Source organism: Drosophila erecta, unplaced genomic scaffold (genome assembly GCF_003286155.1).
Source record: "Drosophila erecta strain 14021-0224.00,06,07 unplaced genomic scaffold, DereRS2 tig00000431-arrow-arrow-pilon, whole genome shotgun sequence".
In the NCBI taxonomy this organism is placed as follows: Eukaryota; Metazoa; Arthropoda; class Insecta; order Diptera; family Drosophilidae; genus Drosophila; species Drosophila erecta.
In genome coordinates, this window is record NW_020825251.1 from 37701 (window position 1) to 60631 (window position 22931).

General features: G+C 37.9%; 4 non-coding genes across 4 annotated transcripts; all 4 read left to right on the forward strand.

Annotated features, from left to right (window-relative positions):
* Positions 1 to 205: 205 nt before the first annotated feature.
* Positions 206 to 4166, forward strand: LOC113564741. The gene has a single exon (XR_003408277.1). It is a non-coding gene; the product is annotated as a large subunit ribosomal RNA (ribosomal RNA).
* A 9261-nt stretch (positions 4167 to 13427) lies between these two features.
* Positions 13428 to 15422, forward strand: LOC113564737. Its single transcript, XR_003408273.1, has one exon. It is a non-coding gene; the product is annotated as a small subunit ribosomal RNA (ribosomal RNA).
* Positions 15423 to 16271: 849 nt separating this feature from the next.
* Positions 16272 to 16450, forward strand: LOC113564746. Its single transcript, XR_003408281.1, has one exon. It is a non-coding gene; the product is annotated as a 5.8S ribosomal RNA (ribosomal RNA).
* Positions 16451 to 16839: 389 nt separating this feature from the next.
* Positions 16840 to 20800, forward strand: LOC113564742. The gene has a single exon (XR_003408278.1). It is a non-coding gene; the product is annotated as a large subunit ribosomal RNA (ribosomal RNA).
* Positions 20801 to 22931: the final 2131 nt, after the last annotated feature.

Consider the following 22931-nt stretch of genomic DNA (forward strand, 5'->3'; position numbering starts at 1 on the left):
CATAAAAAATTGAATTATTTTTCATCTAGAATTGTCTCTTATTAATGATTCGGAAATAGAAAAAACTTGGTTATGTTATTATTCTTCGTTGGTTCGTTTAATGGAAAACACTTTGCTACAAGAAATAATGGAAATTTTATAACGAATTTAATAAAATGTTTTTATCATTATATATAAAGAATTAATGGCAAGAAAAAGTTATATACAACCTCAACTCATATGGGACTACCCCCTGAATTTAAGCATATTAATTAGGGGAGGAAAAGAAACTAACAAGGATTTTCTTAGTAGCGGCGAGCGAAAAGAAAACAGTTCAGCACTAAGTCACTTTGTCTATATGGCAAATGTGAGATGCAGTGTATGGAGCGTCAATATTCTAGTATGAGAAATTAACGATTTAAGTCCTTCTTAAATGAGGCCATTTACCCATAGAGGGTGCCAGGCCCGTATAACGTTAATGATTACTAGATGATGTTTCCAAAGAGTCGTGTTGCTTGATAGTGCAGCACTAAGTGGGTGGTAAACTCCATCTAAAACTAAATATAACCATGAGACCGATAGTAAACAAGTACCGTGAGGGAAAGTTGAAAAGAACTCTGAATAGAGAGTTAAACAGTACGTGAAACTGCTTAGAGGTTAAGCCCGATGAACCTGAATATCCGTTATGGAAAATTCATCATTAAAATTGTAATATTTAAATAATATTATGAGGATAGTGTGCATTTTTTCCATATAAGGACATTGTAATCTATTAGCATATACCAAATTTATCATAAAATATAACTTATAGTTTATTCCAATTAAATTGCTTGCATTTTAACACAGAATAAATGTTATTAATTTGATAAAGTGCTGATAGATTAATATGATTACAGTGCGTTAATTTTTCGGAATTATATAATGGCATAATTATCATTGATTTTTGTGTTTATTATATGCACTTGTATGATTAACAATGCGAAAGATTCAGGATACCTTCGGGACCCGTCTTGAAACACGGACCAAGGAGTCTAACATATGTGCAAGTTATTGGGATATAAACCTAATAGCGTAATTAACTTGACTAATAATGGGATTAGTTTTTTAACTATTTATAGCTAATTAACACAATCCCGGGGCGTTCTATATAGTTATGTATAATGTATATTTATATTATTTATGCCTCTAACTGGAACGTACCTTGAGCATATATGCTGTGACCCGAAAGATGGTGAACTATACTTGATCAGGTTGAAGTCAGGGGAAACCCTGATGGAAGACCGAAACAGTTCTGACGTGCAAATCGATTGTCAGAATTGAGTATAGGGGCGAAAGACCAATCGAACCATCTAGTAGCTGGTTCCTTCCGAAGTTTCCCTCAGGATAGCTGGTGCATTTTAATATTATATAAAATAATCTTATCTGGTAAAGCGAATGATTAGAGGCCTTAGGGTCGAAACGATCTTAACCTATTCTCAAACTTTAAATGGGTAAGAACCTTAACTTTCTTGATATGAAGTTCAAGGTTATGATATAATGTGCCCAGTGGGCCACTTTTGGTAAGCAGAACTGGCGCTGTGGGATGAACCAAACGTAATGTTACGGTGCCCAAATTAACAACTCATGCAGATACCATGAAAGGCGTTGGTTGCTTAAAACAGCAGGACGGTGATCATGGAAGTCGAAATCCGCTAAGGAGTGTGTAACAACTCACCTGCCGAAGCAACTAGCCCTTAAAATGGATGGCGCTTAAGTTGTATACCTATACATTACCGCTAAAGTAGATGATTTATATTACTTGTGATATAAATTTTGAAACTTTAGTGAGTAGGAAGGTACAATGGTATGCGTAGAAGTGTTTGGCGTAAGCCTGCATGGAGCTGCCATTGGTACAGATCTTGGTGGTAGTAGCAAATAATCGAATGAGACCTTGGAGGACTGAAGTGGAGAAGGGTTTCGTGTGAACAGTGGTTGATCACGAGTTAGTCGGTCCTAAGTTCAAGGCGAAAGCCGAAAATTTTCAAGTAAAACAAAAATGCCAAATTATATAAACAAAGCGAAAATAATACACTTGAATAATTTTGAACGAAAGGGAATACGGTTCCAATTCCGTAACCTGTTGAGTATCCGTTTGTTATTAAATATGGGCCTCGTGCTCATCCTGGCAACAGGAACGACCATAAAGAAGCCGTCGAGAGATATCGGAAGAGTTTTCTTTTCTGTTTTATAGCCGTACTACCATGGAAGTCTTTCGCAGAGAGATATGGTAGATGGGCTAGAAGAGCATGACATATACTGTTGTGTCGATATTTTCTCCTCGGACCTTGAAAATTTATGGTGGGGACACGCAAACTTCTCAACAGGCCGTACCAATATCCGCAGCTGGTCTCCAAGGTGAAGAGTCTCTAGTCGATAGAATAATGTAGGTAAGGGAAGTCGGCAAATTAGATCCGTAACTTCGGGATAAGGATTGGCTCTGAAGATTGAGATAGTCGGGCTTGATTGGGAAACAATAACATGGTTTATGTGCTCGTTCTGGGTAAATAGAGTTTCTAGCATTTATGTTAGTTACTTGTTCCCCGGATAGTTTAGTTACGTAGCCAATTGTGGAACTTTCTTGCTAAAATTTTTAAGAATACTATTTGGGTTAAACCAATTAGTTCTTATTAATTATAACGATTATCAATTAACAATCAATTCAGAACTGGCACGGACTTGGGGAATCCGACTGTCTAATTAAAACAAAGCATTGTGATGGCCCTAGCGGGTGTTGACACAATGTGATTTCTGCCCAGTGCTCTGAATGTCAAAGTGAAGAAATTCAAGTAAGCGCGGGTCAACGGCGGGAGTAACTATGACTCTCTTAAGGTAGCCAAATGCCTCGTCATCTAATTAGTGACGCGCATGAATGGATTAACGAGATTCCTACTGTCCCTATCTACTATCTAGCGAAACCACAGCCAAGGGAACGGGCTTGGAATAATTAGCGGGGAAAGAAGACCCTTTTGAGCTTGACTCTAATCTGGCAGTGTAAGGAGACATAAGAGGTGTAGAATAAGTGGGAGATATTAGACCTCGGTTTGGTATCGTCAATGAAATACCACTACTCTTATTGTTTCCTTACTTACTTGATTAAATGGAACGTGTATCATTTCCTAGCCATTATACGGATATATTTATTATATCTTATGGTATTGGGTTTTGATGCAAGCTTCTTGATCAAAGTATCACGAGTTTGTTATATAATCGCAAACAAATTCTTTAATAAAACGATGCATTTATGTATTTTTGATTTGAAAATTTGGTATAACTCCAATTACTCAGGTATGATCCAATTCAAGGACATTGCCAGGTAGGGAGTTTGACTGGGGCGGTACATCTCTCAAATAATAACGGAGGTGTCCCAAGGCCAGCTCAGTGCGGACAGAAACCACACATAGAGCAAAAGGGCAAATGCTGACTTGATCTCGGTGTTCAGTACACACAGGGACAGCAAAAGCTCGGCCTATCGATCCTTTTGGTTTAAAGAGTTTTTAACAAGAGGTGTCAGAAAAGTTACCATAGGGATAACTGGCTTGTGGCGGCCAAGCGTTCATAGCGACGTCGCTTTTTGATCCTTCGATGTCGGCTCTTCCTATCATTGTGAAGCAAAATTCACCAAGCGTTGGATTGTTCACCCATGCAAGGGAACGTGAGCTGGGTTTAGACCGTCGTGAGACAGGTTAGTTTTACCCTACTAATGACAAAACGTTGTTGCGACAGCATTCCTGCGTAGTACGAGAGGAACCGCAGGTACGGACCAATGGCACAATACTTGTTCGAGCGAACAGTGGTATGACGCTACGTCCGTTGGATTATGCCTGAACGCCTCTAAGGTCGTATCCGTGCTGGACTGCAATGATAAATAAGGGGCAATTTGCATTGTATGGCTTCTAAACCATTTAAAGTTTATAATTTACTTTATAAACGACAATGGATGTGATGCCAATGTAATTTGTAACATAGTAAATTGGGAGGATCTTCGATCACCTGATGCCGCGCTAGTTACATATAAAAGCATTATTTAATACAATGACAAAGCCTAGAATCAATTGTAAACGACTTTTGTAACAGGCAAGGTGTTGTAAGTGGTTGAGCAGCTGCCATACTGCGATCCACTGAAGCTTATCCTTTGCTTGATGATTCGATATAAAATATATAAGTACTTTTATCATGTACTTATAATGGGTGCCCAGAGTGCCCAGAATAGTAGCCAGTAGCCAAATGCTTTGTCATCAATTTAGTCAGTCACTTCCTAACTCTCGTCGAGTGCAGTCGTGCCTACGGATAAAGTGTTTATTCTCTGAGTGATTTTCGCTGTGAAAAAGTAAACCTGGAATCTTCAAAAACGTACAGAAAGTTGGCCCAAGACCTGTAGTGCGTGTGATACGCGAACGCAAGTTCATGCAACGTGTCCTTTGGCTGCAGATGGTATTTAACTTATTTGCAAAAGTGCACGTGTTTAGCAAATCAGCTGTCTGGTGTCACCAGTCGTCGCCTACTCAGCTGGTGGAACAGCTGTTCCAGTGGTGTGTGTACTGGCTAAATTGAACCCGATAACCACAACCAGTTTCGAAATAGGTGGCGCCTCTACCCCTATAGTAAAAAATTTCTCCGCCAGAGGGCGTTAATCAGTTCCATAAAGCGCCAGCAGGTGGCGCTCTTTGCTCCCCCCTTCTGTGCCTGACAATTAACACTCACTCGTACAGAAAGGCAAAACCTGAAAGACACGTGCTACTGCACGCAGTTACCATGGGCAAAAACGATATGGAAGTGGATAATGTGGCTCTGCCCACTTCTAAGAAAAACGGTTGGCAAACGCTGGTGCCTAAGAAGAATGCAGGCAAGCGCAAGGAGCCACCTAATCTAGCTACGACCGTAAACCCCAAAGTACCCAAGGTACTAAAACCCATAAGAAGAAGACGTCGGCCACTGGCAGCTCCAGCTCCAGCTCCAGCTCCAGCGAATCTGACGATGAATACGAGGAACCAGGTGAGGTACGACAGTTCACCTTGCCCCTAAAGAAAAAGACAGCTAAGCTGGCCAAAGTCAACAAGGTCAGCGATGCTGAGGAGCTGCTGTCAAATACCAACCGATTCGCTGCACTGCCTATCGAAGAGGACGTTGTCACCAAGGAACCAGCTATACCAGTGGAGGCCACTGTACCCAAGCCCCCTCCAATCATAATACCTGGGGTGCACAGCATCGCAGATATGCTAGCTGACCTTGGAGAAGTAACCGAGCCAGGTAGCTTCGCCTACAAGGCTACCGGAGGCGGTAGCGTCAGAATCATGCCGAAAGACAGCTCGACATACCGGAAAATTGTCAACCACATGGACAACCACAACATGGCCTTCAGGACTTTCCAACTCAAGGAAAACCGAGCTTTTCGCGTGGTAATTAAAGGGCTACATTCAACAACGCCAGTTGACCTCATCACTGAAGAACTGAAGGGGCTCGGACACACTGTTCGAGATATCAAGAACGCCATCTCGAGAACCACAAAGAAACCTATGGCTATGTTCTTCGTAAACTTGGAGCCTTCAAGTAACAATAAAAAGGTGTTCGAGATCAACAGGCTCTGCCACGCTGTGGTCTCCACCGAGGAGCCCAGAAAATTCAATGACCTGGTGCAGTGCTACCGCTGCCAGGCTTTCGGGCATACCAAGAGGTACTGCAGATTGCAGTACACTTGCGTAAAATGCGGTCAGGGGCATGCATCTACCGAGTGCACTAAGGCCAAAGACGCTCCTGCTACATGCGGTAACTGCGGGAGAGGCGCACACTGCGTCATACCAAGGCTGTCGAGTATACATCGAGGCCAAGAAGAGGGCTTCCCCTAAGCCAAAAACGAAGACGATGACACCACCGCCGAAAGAGGCCCATACACCACCAGCGACAACCAACAACGCCACATTCACTGGCTTTAGCTACGCTGACGTCATCAGGGGAGGATACCCCCAGCAACAGCAACCCAAACACACCTTCAACCAACAAGGTCTCATTGACCGGGAGGCAGCGTTGGAGGAGAGAATAATGAAGCGCATGGAGAACATGATGGCCTTCAATGTTCTCCCAGTTTAAAGACATGGTGATGGCCATGTTCTCCTGCCAGAGAACCATGCCATGAATACACAAATAGTAATCTGGAATGCTAACGGCTTGGCGCGGAACAAGCCAGAAGTGGAGCTCTACCTGAAAACCAACCAGGTAGACGTGATGCTGGTCAGCGAGACCCACTTTACAACGAGGTCTCACTTCAAAATCCCTGGCTACGAGGTGGTCAACGCCTTGCACCCAGCGGACAGGATCAGAGGTGGAGCCACAGTAATCGTACGAAGAGGATTACTGTACGAGGAGATGGAGCCGGTGCAGCTGGAATGGATGCAATGCGCCAGGATCCAGCTGCTGACACATTCGGGCAAAATCTGTATCGCGGCAGCATACTTGCCCCCGCGTTATACAATCAGCCATCCCGAGTTGTCACTGCAGCTGAAAAACTTGGGTCCCAAATTTCTTATTGGCGGAGACTTTAATGCCAAGCACACATGGTGGGGCTCCAGGATCGTCAACCCCAAGGGCAGCACTCTGCTTAGGTGCGTCAGAGAGTTGGGCTGCAATCTGCACACAACGGGTGAGCCAACATACTGGCCCAGTGACCCTAACAAAATACCGGACCTCCTTGATCTAGGCATCAGTAGAGGAATCGACCCGGCGAAAGTATCTACAGTTGGGTGCTACGAGCTGTGCTCTGACCACAGCATGGTCAGGATAGTACTTAGGACCTCCTTCCTAAGCACCCCCAGAGGCACCAAACTGATCAGGCGAAATACCGACATAACTGTGTTCAAAAGCTGGCTTGAAGAAAACGTTGACCCACACCCGACTATCAGCACTGGAGGAGACATAGACGAAGCCGTTGCTAGCCTTACTGGCAAAATCCAGCAGGCGGCAAGGATGGCCACACCCACACCTCCTACCAACAGTGAGAGACCCCAAGTGGCCCGCAGGGACAACCATCTATGGTCGACTGAACTGGCGTCGATGGTATCGGAGAAAAGGAGGCTGAGGAGAGTCTGGCAGACTAGCAGAACACCGTCCGACAAGAGGGCCTACAACAGAGCCTGCAAGCAGCTCAAACAGATGCTTCATGACTCGAGAAACAAGGCGCTCGAGGAGTACCTAATAGAACTGGAGCCTGGCAATGCTGAGCACAACATCTGGAACGCCACCAAATATCTGAAGAGGCCTGCGCGGAGGGTGCCACCTGTCAAAACAGCTGCAGGTGTATGGTGCCGGTCAAGCCAAGAGAAAGCGGATGCGTTTGCTGACCACCTGGAAACCAGCTTTCAGCCATTCGCCCTATGTGAATGACGAAGACGTTGAAGAGACGAAGCAGTTCGTTGACGCAGCCTGCCCTATGGACCTGCCTATCGCAGAGATAGGTAGTCAGGAGATTCTGGATGAGATCTCGTGCTTGAAGCTCACCAAATCTCCTGGCCACGACCAAATCGACGCAGCTGCCCTCAAGCTGCTCCCAGCGAACTGCATAGAGTACCTGAAGGCTCTGATGAACCAATGCTTAAGACTGGGACACTTTCCTTCTCAGTGGAAGTGCGCTGAGGTTATCCTCATACACAAGCCGGGCAAGCCAGAAGCCGAGCTAGGCTCATACAGGCCGATCAGTCTACTCGCCATCCTGTCAAAAATCCTTGAGAAGCTGTTCCTCAAGAGGTTGCTGACCATCCTGGAGGAAAAGAGGACCATCCCTGACCACCAGTTCGGTTTCAGGCAAGGACATGGCGCCATCCAGCAGTGCCACCGGGTCGTCTCCAGGGTCTTCGATGCCTTCGAAAACAAGAAGTATTGCGCGGCAGTCTTCCTCGATGTGAGGCAGGCTTTCGACAGGGTGTGGCACCTCGGCCTGCTTTTTAAGCTGAAGCAACAGTTACCTACCCCATACTACATGTTCCTCAAGGCATACGTGGAAGAGAGGAGGTTTTACGTGAGGAGCAGTAACTCCAAATCACCCCAACACGTGGTGAGAGCCGGAGTACCTCAGGGCAGCGTACTCGGTCCTGTGCTGTACAACATATTCACCTCAGATATGCCAGTATCTGAAGACAATAGAATATTGACATGCACCTACGCCGACGACACAGCGCTCCTGTGCTCTGACACAACCCCTACCCTGGCAGCGCAAGGGCTGCAACACGAGCTGGACACGATACAGTCATGGCTGAAAAGGTGGAACATCACCATAAACGCTGACAAATCCACCTACGTCACGTTTACACTCAGACCAGACAACTGTCCACCCGTCCACATCAACGGCACCAACATACCGTCCAATTCGAGGGCCAAGTACCTGGGACTAACCCTGGACAAGCGTCTCACATGGAAGGACCACATAGGGGATAAAGTAAAACTCATGAGGCACAAATGCCGCTCCATGACATGGCTCCTGGGCAGACGAAGCACGCTACCGACTAGATACAAACTACTCCTCTACAAAGCCATCATAAAGCCGGCTTGGACATACGGCATCGAGCTGTGGGGCACTGCCTCCCATACAAATATCAAAAGACTACAGAGAGCAGAATGCCGCATCCTAAGATTTATCCTCAACTGTCCTTACTACGTGAGGAACACGACAATCAAAAGGGACCTCAAAATGCAAAGTGTCGCCGAGGAGTCCAGGAAAGCCAGCAGGAGGCACCTGGAGAAGCTGGAGAACCACCAAAACCAACTTGCTGTCAACCTCCTGGACAACAGCCTACAGCGCAGAAGACTCCGAAGAAACCATCCACTTGACCTACCTTTCCGGGTTCCCTAAAGGAATCCCCTGATGACCCTAGCTATTAAATATAAGATTGCCTAGAAAATCTACATAACCGCCAATGTACCACATAATTTAATTGATTGCCCTCCTGGGCAGATGTAAATAAAGATACTGTAATATTAAAAAAAAAAAAAAAAAAAAAAAAAAAAATCAATTTAGTGACACGCATATGAAATCAAGTAAAGTTGCCAAGACGCATATGATAATGTCCCTATCATATTAAAGAACTAAAGAACTTAAAGAAATCAAGTAAAGTTGCCAAATGCTTTGTCATCAAATTAGTGACGCATATGATATTGTCCCTATCTAATTATAGAAATAAAGAACTTAAAGAACTCAAGTAAAGTTGCCAAAACGCATATGATAATGTCCCTATCATATTAAAGAACTAAAGAACTTAAAGAAATCAAGTAAAGTTGCCAAGACTCATATGATAATGTCCCTATCATATTAAAGAACTAAAGAACTTAAAGAAATCAAGTAAAGTTGCCAAATGCTTTGTCATCAAATTAGTGACGCATATGATATTGTCCCTATCTAATTATAGAAATAAAGAACTTAAAGAACTCAAGTAAAGTTGCCAAGACGCATATGATAATGTCCCTATCATATTAAAGAACTAAAGAACTTAAAGAAATCAAGTCAAGTTGCCAAATGCTTTGTCATCAAATTAGTGACGCATATGATATTGTCCCTATCTAATTATAGAAATAAAGAACTTAAAGAACTCAAGTAAAGTTGCCAAGACGCATATGATATTGTCCCTATCTAATTATAGAAATAAAGAACTTAAAGAAATCAAGTAAAGTTGCCAAGACGCATATGATATTGTCCCTATCATATTATAGATATAAAGAACTTAAAGAAATCAAGTAAAGTTGCCAAATGCTTTGTCATCAAATTAGTGACGCATATGATATTGTCCCTTCCCTATCTAATTATAGGAAATAAAGAACTTAAAGAACTCAAGTAAAGTTGCCAAGACGCATATGATAATGTCCCTATCATATTAAAGAACTAAGAACTTAAAGAAATCAAGTCAAGTTGCCAAATGCTTTGTCATCAAATTAGTGACGCATATGATATTGTCCCTATCTAATTATAGAAATAAAGAACTTAAAGAACTCAAGTAAAGTTGCCAAGACGCATATGATATTGTCCCTATCTAATTATAGAAATTAAGAACTTAAAGAAATCAAGTAAAGTTGCCAAGACGCATATGATATTGTCCCTATCATATTATAGATATAAAGAACTTAAAGAAATCAAGTAAAGTTGCCAAATGCTTTGTCATCAAATTAGTGACGCATATGATATTGTCCCTATCTAATTATAGAAATAAAGAACTTAAAGAACTCAAGTAAAGTTGCCAAAACGCATATGATAATGTCCCTATCATATTAAAGAACTAAAGAACTTAAAGAAATCAAGTAAAGTTGCCAAGACGCATATGATATTGTCCCTATCATATTAAAGAAATAAAGAACTTAAAGAAATCAAGTAAAGTTGCCAATACGCATATGATATTGTCCCTATCATATAAATATAGGATAAATGTATATAATTATATATAAAGAAAAATATATGAAATATCCGTATATTTATTAACTAAAGAACTTAAAGAAATCAAGTAAAGTTGCCAAGACGCATATGATAATGTCCCTATCATATTAAAGAAATAAAGAACTTAAAGAAATCAAGTAAAGTTGCCAAGACGCATATGATATTGTCCCTATCTAATTATAGAAATAAAGAACTTAAAGAAATCAAGTAAAGTTGCCAAGACGCATATGATAATGTCCCTATCATATTAAAGAACTAAAGAACTTAAAGAAATCAAGTAAAGTTGCCAAGACGCATATGATAATGTCCCTATCATATTAAAGAACTAAAGAACTTAAAGAAATCAAGTAAAGTTGCCAAGACGCATATGATATTGTCCCTATCATATTAAAGAAATAAAGAACTTAAAGAAATCAAGTAAAGTTGCCAAATGCTTTGTCATCAAATTAGTGACGCATATGATATTGTCCCTATCTAATTATAGAAATAAAGAACTTAAAGAACTCAAGTAAAGTTGCCAAGACGCATATGATAATGTCCCTATCATATTAAAGAACTAAAGAACTTAAAGAAATCAAGTAAAGTTGCCAAGACGCATATGATATTGTCCCTATCATATTAAAGAAATAAAGAACTTAAAGAAATCAAGTAAAGTTGCCAAGACGCATATGATATTGTCCCTATCATATAAATATAGGATAAATGTATATAATTATATATAAAGAAAAATATATGAAATATCCGTATATTTATTGAACAATATAAGGAAATTATATATAAAACATATGAAAAGGAATATTTATTGTATGTATAAAAGAAAAAATTCAGAAATACTCCTATATTCTCTTAGTATTATAGAGAAAACCCATATAAGTGAGAGGTATTAGTAGTGTAAACGACGCTTTGATCGACAGAGGGTTCAAAAACTACTATAGGTAGGCAGTGGTTGCCGACCTCTCGTATTGTTCAAAACTTATGTATTCATATGATTTTGACAATAATATAAGGAAATTAATTATAAAACATATGAAAAGGAATATTTATTGTATGTATAAAAGAAAAAATTCAGAAATACTCCTATATTCTCTTAGTATTATAGAGAAAACCCATATAAGTGAGAGGTATTAGTAGTGTAAACGACGCTTTGATCGACAGAGGGTTCAAAAACTACTATAGGTAGGCAGTGGTTGCCGACCTCTCGTATTGTTCAAAACTTATGTATTCATATGATTTTGACAATAATATAAGGAAATTAATTATAAAACATATGAAAATGAATATTTATTATATGTATAAAGGAAAAAAATCAGAAATACTCCTATATTCTCTTAGTATTATAGAGAAAACCCATATAAGTGAGAGGTATTAGTAGTGTAAACGACGCTCTGATCGACAGAGGGTTCAAAAACTACTATAGGTAGGCAGTGGTTGCCGACCTCTCGTATTGTTCAAAACTTATGTATTCATATGATTTTGACAATAATATAAGGAAATTAATTATAAAACATATGAAAATGAATATTTATTATATGTATAAAGGAAAAAATTCAGAAATACTCCTATATTCTCTTAGTATTATAGAGAAAACCCATATAAGTGAGAGGTATTAGTAGTGTAAACGACGCTTTGATCGACAGAGGGTTCAAAAACTACTATAGGTAGGCAGTGGTTGCCGACCTCTCGTATTGTTCAAAACTTATGTATTCATATGATTTTGACAATAATATAAGGAAATTAATTATAAAACATATGAAAATGAATATTTATTATATGTATAAAGGAAAAAAATCAGAAATACTCCTATATTCTCTTAGTATTATAGAGAAAACCCATATAAGTGAGAGGTATTAGTAGTGTAAACGACGCTCTGATCGACAGAGGGTTCAAAAACTACTATAGGTAGGCAGTGGTTGCCGACCTCTCGTATTGTTCAAAACTTATGTATTCATATGATTTTGACAATAATATAAGGAAATTAAATATAAAACATATGAAAATGAGCAATTATCATATGATTAATGGAAAAAATAATTCATTTATATATGAATAAAGGAAAATTCTCTTAATATATAAGAGAATAGCACGTGTTGGGTGGCAAACAGAATTGAAAATACCCGCTTTGAGGACAGCGGGTTCAAAAACTACTATAGGTAGGCAGTGGTTGCCGACCTCATGCATTATTCGAAATATATATTTCGGATCATGATGATTTAAATTTGGTTACTTACAAATAAAGTATATTATTATCCGTACAAATTTGTTTCTCAGTTCTTATGAACATGGGACTTGGCTCCGCGGTTAATAGGAATATACGACTTTAGATAATATCGTTGAAACAACAGTCAAGTTTCTATTATACATAGAATAACAAATCGTTTCCATATATTATCGTTAATTTTTGGAGGCAGGCAAATTTATTGTTATTTATTTAATAATATATTACCTGCCGTAAAGTTGGAAAATTATATCGTTACCGCGGTATAATATATATATTCATATTTATTACATGATGGAAAAATTACAAAATTTTTAATATAGAAATCATATGCGCTCGGTTTTACGTTATGTATTACCAGAGAGTTATATGGATAAAGATAAATTTTAAATTTATCATCAAATTGCAAATGATTTAACTCAATATTTATATTGGTTAAACAAAAATTGTACATGTGTGGATACAATAATTATGTATGTTGGAAACAAAATGATATTTTAGAATGAAATATGTATAATATAAATACAAAATTATAGAAATATATATTATTGAACTTGTTAATAATGGTGAAACAAGTATAAAAATATAATGGAATATACGAATACGAATGCTATATAAAAATGGCCGTAATCGAATTAAAAGAGATTTAAAATTTTACCCAAAGGCAAAATATTGAAGTATTTTTCAATATGATATAATAAATGGAATTATATAAAATGGAAATCTATAATATTTATATTGCTTATTTCAATTCGAAAAATATGAATGGAATATGAAGAAAGAAACATTATTCTGGTTGATCCTGCCAGTAGTTATATGCTTGTCTCAAAGATTAAGCCATGCATGTCTAAGTACACACGAATTAAAAGTGAAACCGCAAAAGGCTCATTATATCAGTTATGGTTCCTTAGATCGTTAACAGTTACTTGGATAACTGTGGTAATTCTAGAGCTAATACATGCAATTAAAACATGAACCTTATGGGACATGTGCTTTTATTAGGCTAAAACCAAGCGATCGCAAGATCGTTATATTGGTTGAACTCTAGATAACATGCAGATCGTATGGTCTTGTACCGACGACAGATCTTTCAAATGTCTGCCCTATCAACTTTTGATGGTAGTATCTAGGACTACCATGGTTGCAACGGGTAACGGGGAATCAGGGTTCGATTCCGGAGAGGGAGCCTGAGAAACGGCTACCACATCTAAGGAAGGCAGCAGGCGCGTAAATTACCCACTCCCAGCTCGGGGAGGTAGTGACGAAAAATAACAATACAGGACTCATATCCGAGGCCCTGTAATTGGAATGAGTACACTTTAAATCCTTTAACAAGGACCAATTGGAGGGCAAGTCTGGTGCCAGCAGCCGCGGTAATTCCAGCTCCAATAGCGTATATTAAAGTTGTTGCGGTTAAAACGTTCGTAGTTGAACTTGTGCTTCATACGGGTAGTACAACTTACAATTGTGGTTAGTACTATACCTTTATGTATGTAAGCGTATTACCGGTGGAGTTCTTATATGTGATTAAATACTTGTATTTTTTCATATGTTCCTCCTATTTAAAAACCTGCATTAGTGCTCTTAAACGAGTGTTATTGTGGGCCGGTACTATTACTTTGAACAAATTAGAGTGCTTAAAGCAGGCTTCAAATGCCTGAATATTCTGTGCATGGGATAATGAAATAAGACCTCTGTTCTGCTTTCATTGGTTTTCAGATCAAGAGGTAATGATTAATAGAAGCAGTTTGGGGGCATTAGTATTACGACGCGAGAGGTGAAATTCTTGGACCGTCGTAAGACTAACTTAAGCGAAAGCATTTGCCAAAGATGTTTTCATTAATCAAGAACGAAAGTTAGAGGTTCGAAGGCGATCAGATACCGCCCTAGTTCTAACCATAAACGATGCCAGCTAGCAATTGGGTGTAGCTACTTTTATGGCTCTCTCAGTCGCTTCCCGGGAAACCAAAGCTTTTGGGCTCCGGGGGAAGTATGGTTGCAAAGCTGAAACTTAAAGGAATTGACGGAAGGGCACCACCAGGAGTGGAGCCTGCGGCTTAATTTGACTCAACACGGGAAAACTTACCAGGTCCGAACATAAGTGTGTAAGACAGATTGATAGCTCTTTCTCGAATCTATGGGTGGTGGTGCATGGCCGTTCTTAGTTCGTGGAGTGATTTGTCTGGTTAATTCCGATAACGAACGAGACTCAAATATATTAAATAGATATCTTCAGGATTATGGTGCTGAAGCTTATATAGCCTTCATTCATGGTGGCAGTAAAATGTTTATTGTGTTTGAATGTGTTTATGTAAGTGGAGCCGTACCTGTTGGTTTGTCCCATTATAAGGACACTAGCTTCTTAAATGGACAAATTGCGTCTAGCAATAATGAGATTGAGCAATAACAGGTCTGTGATGCCCTTAGATGTCCTGGGCTGCACGCGCGCTACAATGAAAGTATCAACGTGTATTTCCTAGACCGAGAGGTCCGGGTAAACCGCTGAACCACTTTCATGCTTGGGATTGTGAACTGAAACTGTTCACATGAACTTGGAATTCCCAGTAAGTGTGAGTCATTAACTCGCATTGATTACGTCCCTGCCCTTTGTACACACCGCCCGTCGCTACTACCGATTGAATTATTTAGTGAGGTCTCCGGACGTGATCACTGTGACGCCTTGCGTGTTACGGTTGTTTCGCAAAAGTTGACCGAACTTGATTATTTAGAGGAAGTAAAAGTCGTAACAAGGTTTCCGTAGGTGAACCTGCGGAAGGATCATTATTGTATAAAATCCTTACCGTTAATAAAAATTTGTTATAATACAAATACATTTTGAATTTACCAAAATTACTTACCAAATTACCAAATTAAAAAATTTACCAAATTTATATTACCATATTATCAAATTTACCAGATTACCAAATTTTACAAAAGCAAAGCGCATAATATGATATGATTATAGAACGAAACGATTCAATTGAATCAAATTAAAAATATATATATAAATATATATTAAAATAAAAGTTAAAATCAAAATAAAATGAATCTGATGGGTTTTTATTTATATGAGGCTTTGGCAACCTCATAAGATTTTAACATGTTGTGTAATGGCGGGCACAACAAAAAAAAATATTATATATATGTGGCTTTGAAATGTAAAAATAAAACTTCGAATATTGGAGAGATCGAAGATATCAAATTCGAAAATGGAAATCGAATTAAAACATTAAAAATAATGGTTATCAAAATAATTTGTTAATATAAAATGGTGAACTTTGTGTGTATATGGACCATAATATACACGCGTTGCGAATATGTATTGTTCATCTTAGTTATGAGCATACGTTGGCTAATGCAACAACCTAAAATATACAATGTTGTACCTGGTACCCATCAGGTTAATGTTTTATATAAATTGCAGTATGTATCGCCCAAACATAGTTAAATATAAACCGTAAATAACCAGATTATATGATACATAATGCTTATATGAAACTAAGACATTTCGCAGCATTTATTTTAGGTATAAAAATACATTTATTGAAGGAATTGATATATGCCAGTAAAATGGTGTATTTTTAATTTCTTTCAATAAAAACAAAATTGACATTATATAAAAATGAATTATAAAACTCTAAGCGGTGGATCACTCGGCTCATGGGTCGATGAAGAACGCAGCAAACTGTGCGTCATCGTGTGAACTGCAGGACACATGAACATCGACATTTTGAACGCATATCGCAGTCCATGCTGTTATGTACTTTAATTAATTTTATAGTGCTGCTTGGACTACATATGGTTGAGGGTTGTAAGACTATGCTAATTAAGTTGTTTATAAATTTTATAAGCATATGGTATATTATTGGATAAAATAATAATATTTTTATTCATAATATTAAAAAATATATATGAAAAACATTATCTCACATTTGGATGTGAAAAACGAAGAGAAATATTTTCTTTTTCAATCAAGTAATACTGAGAAATGTCTAGCATAAAAAATTGAATTATTTTTCATCTAGAATTGTCTCTTATTAATGATTCGGAAATAGAAAAAACTTGGTTATGTTATTATTCTTCGTTGGTTCGTTTAATGGAAAACACTTTGCTACAAGAAATAATGGAAATTTTATAACGAATTTAATAAAATGTTTTTATCATTATATATAAAGAATTAATGGCAAGAAAAAGTTATATACAACCTCAACTCATATGGGACTACCCCCTGAATTTAAGCATATTAATTAGGGGAGGAAAAGAAACTAACAAGGATTTTCTTAGTAGCGGCGAGCGAAAAGAAAACAGTTCAGCACTAAGTCACTTTGTCTATATGGCAAATGTGAGATGCAGTGTATGGAGCGTCAATATTCTAGTATGAGAAATTAACGATTTAAGTCCTTCTTAAATGAGGCCATTTACCCATAGAGGGTGCCAGGCCCGTATAACGTTAATGATTACTAGATGATGTTTCCAAAGAGTCGTGTTGCTTGATAGTGCAGCACTAAGTGGGTGGTAAACTCCATCTAAAACTAAATATAACCATGAGACCGATAGTAAACAAGTACCGTGAGGGAAAGTTGAAAAGAACTCTGAATAGAGAGTTAAACAGTACGTGAAACTGCTTAGAGGTTAAGCCCGATGAACCTGAATATCCGTTATGGAAAATTCATCATTAAAATTGTAATATTTAAATAATATTATGAGGATAGTGTGCATTTTTTCCATATAAGGACATTGTAATCTATTAGCATATACCAAATTTATCATAAAATATAACTTATAGTTTATTCCAATTAAATTGCTTGCATTTTAACACAGAATAAATGTTATTAATTTGATAAAGTGCTGATAGATTAATATGATTACAGTGCGTTAATTTTTCGGAATTATATAATGGCATAATTATCATTGATTTTTGTGTTTATTATATGCACTTGTATGATTAACAATGCGAAAGATTCAGGATACCTTCGGGACCCGTCTTGAAACACGGACCAAGGAGTCTAACATATGTGCAAGTTATTGGGATATAAACCTAATAGCGTAATTAACTTGACTAATAATGGGATTAGTTTTTTAACTATTTATAGCTAATTAACACAATCCCGGGGCGTTCTATATAGTTATGTATAATGTATATTTATATTATTTATGCCTCTAACTGGAACGTACCTTGAGCATATATGCTGTGACCCGAAAGATGGTGAACTATACTTGATCAGGTTGAAGTCAGGGGAAACCCTGATGGAAGACCGAAACAGTTCTGACGTGCAAATCGATTGTCAGAATTGAGTATAGGGGCGAAAGACCAATCGAACCATCTAGTAGCTGGTTCCTTCCGAAGTTTCCCTCAGGATAGCTGGTGCATTTTAATATTATATAAAATAATCTTATCTGGTAAAGCGAATGATTAGAGGCCTTAGGGTCGAAACGATCTTAACCTATTCTCAAACTTTAAATGGGTAAGAACCTTAACTTTCTTGATATGAAGTTCAAGGTTATGATATAATGTGCCCAGTGGGCCACTTTTGGTAAGCAGAACTGGCGCTGTGGGATGAACCAAACGTAATGTTACGGTGCCCAAATTAACAACTCATGCAGATACCATGAAAGGCGTTGGTTGCTTAAAACAGCAGGACGGTGATCATGGAAGTCGAAATCCGCTAAGGAGTGTGTAACAACTCACCTGCCGAAGCAACTAGCCCTTAAAATGGATGGCGCTTAAGTTGTATACCTATACATTACCGCTAAAGTAGATGATTTATATTACTTGTGATATAAATTTTGAAACTTTAGTGAGTAGGAAGGTACAATGGTATGCGTAGAAGTGTTTGGCGTAAGCCTGCATGGAGCTGCCATTGGTACAGATCTTGGTGGTAGTAGCAAATAATCGAATGAGACCTTGGAGGACTGAAGTGGAGAAGGGTTTCGTGTGAACAGTGGTTGATCACGAGTTAGTCGGTCCTAAGTTCAAGGCGAAAGCCGAAAATTTTCAAGTAAAACAAAAATGCCAAATTATATAAACAAAGCGAAAATAATACACTTGAATAATTTTGAACGAAAGGGAATACGGTTCCAATTCCGTAACCTGTTGAGTATCCGTTTGTTATTAAATATGGGCCTCGTGCTCATCCTGGCAACAGGAACGACCATAAAGAAGCCGTCGAGAGATATCGGAAGAGTTTTCTTTTCTGTTTTATAGCCGTACTACCATGGAAGTCTTTCGCAGAGAGATATGGTAGATGGGCTAGAAGAGCATGACATATACTGTTGTGTCGATATTTTCTCCTCGGACCTTGAAAATTTATGGTGGGGACACGCAAACTTCTCAACAGGCCGTACCAATATCCGCAGCTGGTCTCCAAGGTGAAGAGTCTCTAGTCGATAGAATAATGTAGGTAAGGGAAGTCGGCAAATTAGATCCGTAACTTCGGGATAAGGATTGGCTCTGAAGATTGAGATAGTCGGGCTTGATTGGGAAACAATAACATGGTTTATGTGCTCGTTCTGGGTAAATAGAGTTTCTAGCATTTATGTTAGTTACTTGTTCCCCGGATAGTTTAGTTACGTAGCCAATTGTGGAACTTTCTTGCTAAAATTTTTAAGAATACTATTTGGGTTAAACCAATTAGTTCTTATTAATTATAACGATTATCAATTAACAATCAATTCAGAACTGGCACGGACTTGGGGAATCCGACTGTCTAATTAAAACAAAGCATTGTGATGGCCCTAGCGGGTGTTGACACAATGTGATTTCTGCCCAGTGCTCTGAATGTCAAAGTGAAGAAATTCAAGTAAGCGCGGGTCAACGGCGGGAGTAACTATGACTCTCTTAAGGTAGCCAAATGCCTCGTCATCTAATTAGTGACGCGCATGAATGGATTAACGAGATTCCTACTGTCCCTATCTACTATCTAGCGAAACCACAGCCAAGGGAACGGGCTTGGAATAATTAGCGGGGAAAGAAGACCCTTTTGAGCTTGACTCTAATCTGGCAGTGTAAGGAGACATAAGAGGTGTAGAATAAGTGGGAGATATTAGACCTCGGTTTGGTATCGTCAATGAAATACCACTACTCTTATTGTTTCCTTACTTACTTGATTAAATGGAACGTGTATCATTTCCTAGCCATTATACGGATATATTTATTATATCTTATGGTATTGGGTTTTGATGCAAGCTTCTTGATCAAAGTATCACGAGTTTGTTATATAATCGCAAACAAATTCTTTAATAAAACGATGCATTTATGTATTTTTGATTTGAAAATTTGGTATAACTCCAATTACTCAGGTATGATCCAATTCAAGGACATTGCCAGGTAGGGAGTTTGACTGGGGCGGTACATCTCTCAAATAATAACGGAGGTGTCCCAAGGCCAGCTCAGTGCGGACAGAAACCACACATAGAGCAAAAGGGCAAATGCTGACTTGATCTCGGTGTTCAGTACACACAGGGACAGCAAAAGCTCGGCCTATCGATCCTTTTGGTTTAAAGAGTTTTTAACAAGAGGTGTCAGAAAAGTTACCATAGGGATAACTGGCTTGTGGCGGCCAAGCGTTCATAGCGACGTCGCTTTTTGATCCTTCGATGTCGGCTCTTCCTATCATTGTGAAGCAAAATTCACCAAGCGTTGGATTGTTCACCCATGCAAGGGAACGTGAGCTGGGTTTAGACCGTCGTGAGACAGGTTAGTTTTACCCTACTAATGACAAAACGTTGTTGCGACAGCATTCCTGCGTAGTACGAGAGGAACCGCAGGTACGGACCAATGGCACAATACTTGTTCGAGCGAACAGTGGTATGACGCTACGTCCGTTGGATTATGCCTGAACGCCTCTAAGGTCGTATCCGTGCTGGACTGCAATGATAAATAAGGGGCAATTTGCATTGTATGGCTTCTAAACCATTTAAAGTTTATAATTTACTTTATAAACGACAATGGATGTGATGCCAATGTAATTTGTAACATAGTAAATTGGGAGGATCTTCGATCACCTGATGCCGCGCTAGTTACATATAAAAGCATTATTTAATACAATGACAAAGCCTAGAATCAATTGTAAACGACTTTTGTAACAGGCAAGGTGTTGTAAGTGGTTGAGCAGCTGCCATACTGCGATCCACTGAAGCTTATCCTTTGCTTGATGATTCGATATAAAATATATAAGTACTTTTATCATGTACTTATAATGGGTGCCCAGAGTGCCCAGAATAGTAGCCAGTAGCCAAATGCTTTGTCATCAATTTAGTGACACGCATATGAAATCAAGTAAAGTTGCCAAGACGCATATGATAATGTCCCTATCATATTAAAGAACTAAAGAACTTAAAGAAATCAAGTAAAGTTGCCAAATGCTTTGTCATCAAATTAGTGACGCATATGATATTGTCCCTATCTAATTATAGAAATAAAGAACTTAAAGAACTCAAGTAAAGTTGCCAAAACGCATATGATAATGTCCCTATCATATTAAAGAACTAAAGAACTTAAAGTAAAGAAATCGAGTTAAGTTGCCAAGACGCATATGATATTGTCCCTATCTAATTATACAAATAAAGAACTTAAAGAAATCAAGTAAAGTTGCCAAGACGCATATGATAATGTCCCTATCATATTAAAGAACTAAAGAACTTAAAGAAATCAAGTCAAGTTGCCAAATGCTTTGTCATCAAATTAGTGACGCATATGATATTGTCCCTATCTAATTATAGAAATAAAGAACTTAAAGAACTCAAGTAAAGTTGCCAAGACGCATATGATAATGTCCCTATCATAATAAAGAACTAAAGAACTTAAAGAAATCAAGTCAAGTTGCCAAATGCTTTGTCATCAAATTAGTGACGCATATGATATTGTCCCTATCTAATTATAGAAATAAAGAACTTAAAGAACTCAAGTAAAGTTGCCAAAACGCATATGATAATGTCCCTATCATATTAAAGAACTAAAGAACTTAAAGAAATCAAGTAAAGTTGCCAAGACGCATATGATATTGTCCCTATCATATTAAAGAAATAAAGAACTTAACGAAATCAAGTAAAGTTGCCAATACGCATATGATATTGTCCCTATCATATAAATATAGGATAAATGTATATAATTATATATAAAGAAAAATATATGAAATATCCGTATATTTATTAACTAAAGAACTTAAAGAAATCAAGTAAAGTTGCCAAGACGCATATGATAATGTCCCTATCATATTAAAGAAATAAAGAACTTAAAGAAATCAAGTAAAGTTGCCAAGACGCATATGATATTGTCCCTATCTAATTATAGAAATAAAGAACTTAAAGAAATCAAGTAAAGTTGCCAAGACGCATATGATAATGTACTTAAAGAAATCAAGTAAAGTTGCCAAGACGCATATGATATTGTCCCTATCATATTATAGATATAAAGAACTTAAAGAAATCAAGTAAAGTTGCCAAATGCTTTGTCATCAAATTAGTGACGCATATGATATTGTCCCTATCTAATTATAGAAATAAAGAACTTAAAGAACTCAAGTAAAGTTGCCAAAACGCATATGATAATGTCCCTATCATATTAAAGAACTAAAGAACTTAAAGAAATCAAGTAAAGTTGCCAAGACGCATATGATATTGTCCCTATCATATTAAAGAAATAAAGAACTTAACGAAATCAAGTAAAGTTGCCAATACGCATATGATATTGTCCCTATCATATTAAAGAAATAAAGAACTTAAAGAAATCAAGTAAAGTTGCCAAGACACATATGATATTGTCCCTATCATATAAATATAGGATAAATGTATATAATTATATATAAAGAAAAATATATGAAACGCTTTGATCGACAGAGGGTTCAAAAACTACTATAGGTAGGCAGTGGTTGCCGACCTCTCGTATTGTTCAAAACTTATGTATTCATATGATTTTGACAATAATATAAGGAAATTAAATATAAAACATATGAAAAGGAATATTTATTGTATGTATAAAAGAAAAAATTCAGAAATACTCCTATATTCTCTTAGTATTATAGAGAAAACCCATATAAGTGAGAGGTATTAGTAGTGTAAACGACGCTTTGATCGACAGAGGGTTCAAAAACTACTATAGGTAGGCAGTGGTTGCCGACCTCTCGTATTGTTCAAAACTTATGTATTCATATGATTTTGACAATAATATAAGGAAATTAATTATAAAACATATGAAAATGAATATTTATTATATGTATAAAGGAAAAAAATCAGAAATACTCCTATATTCTCTTAGTATTATAGAGAAAACCCATATAAGTGAGAGGTATTAGT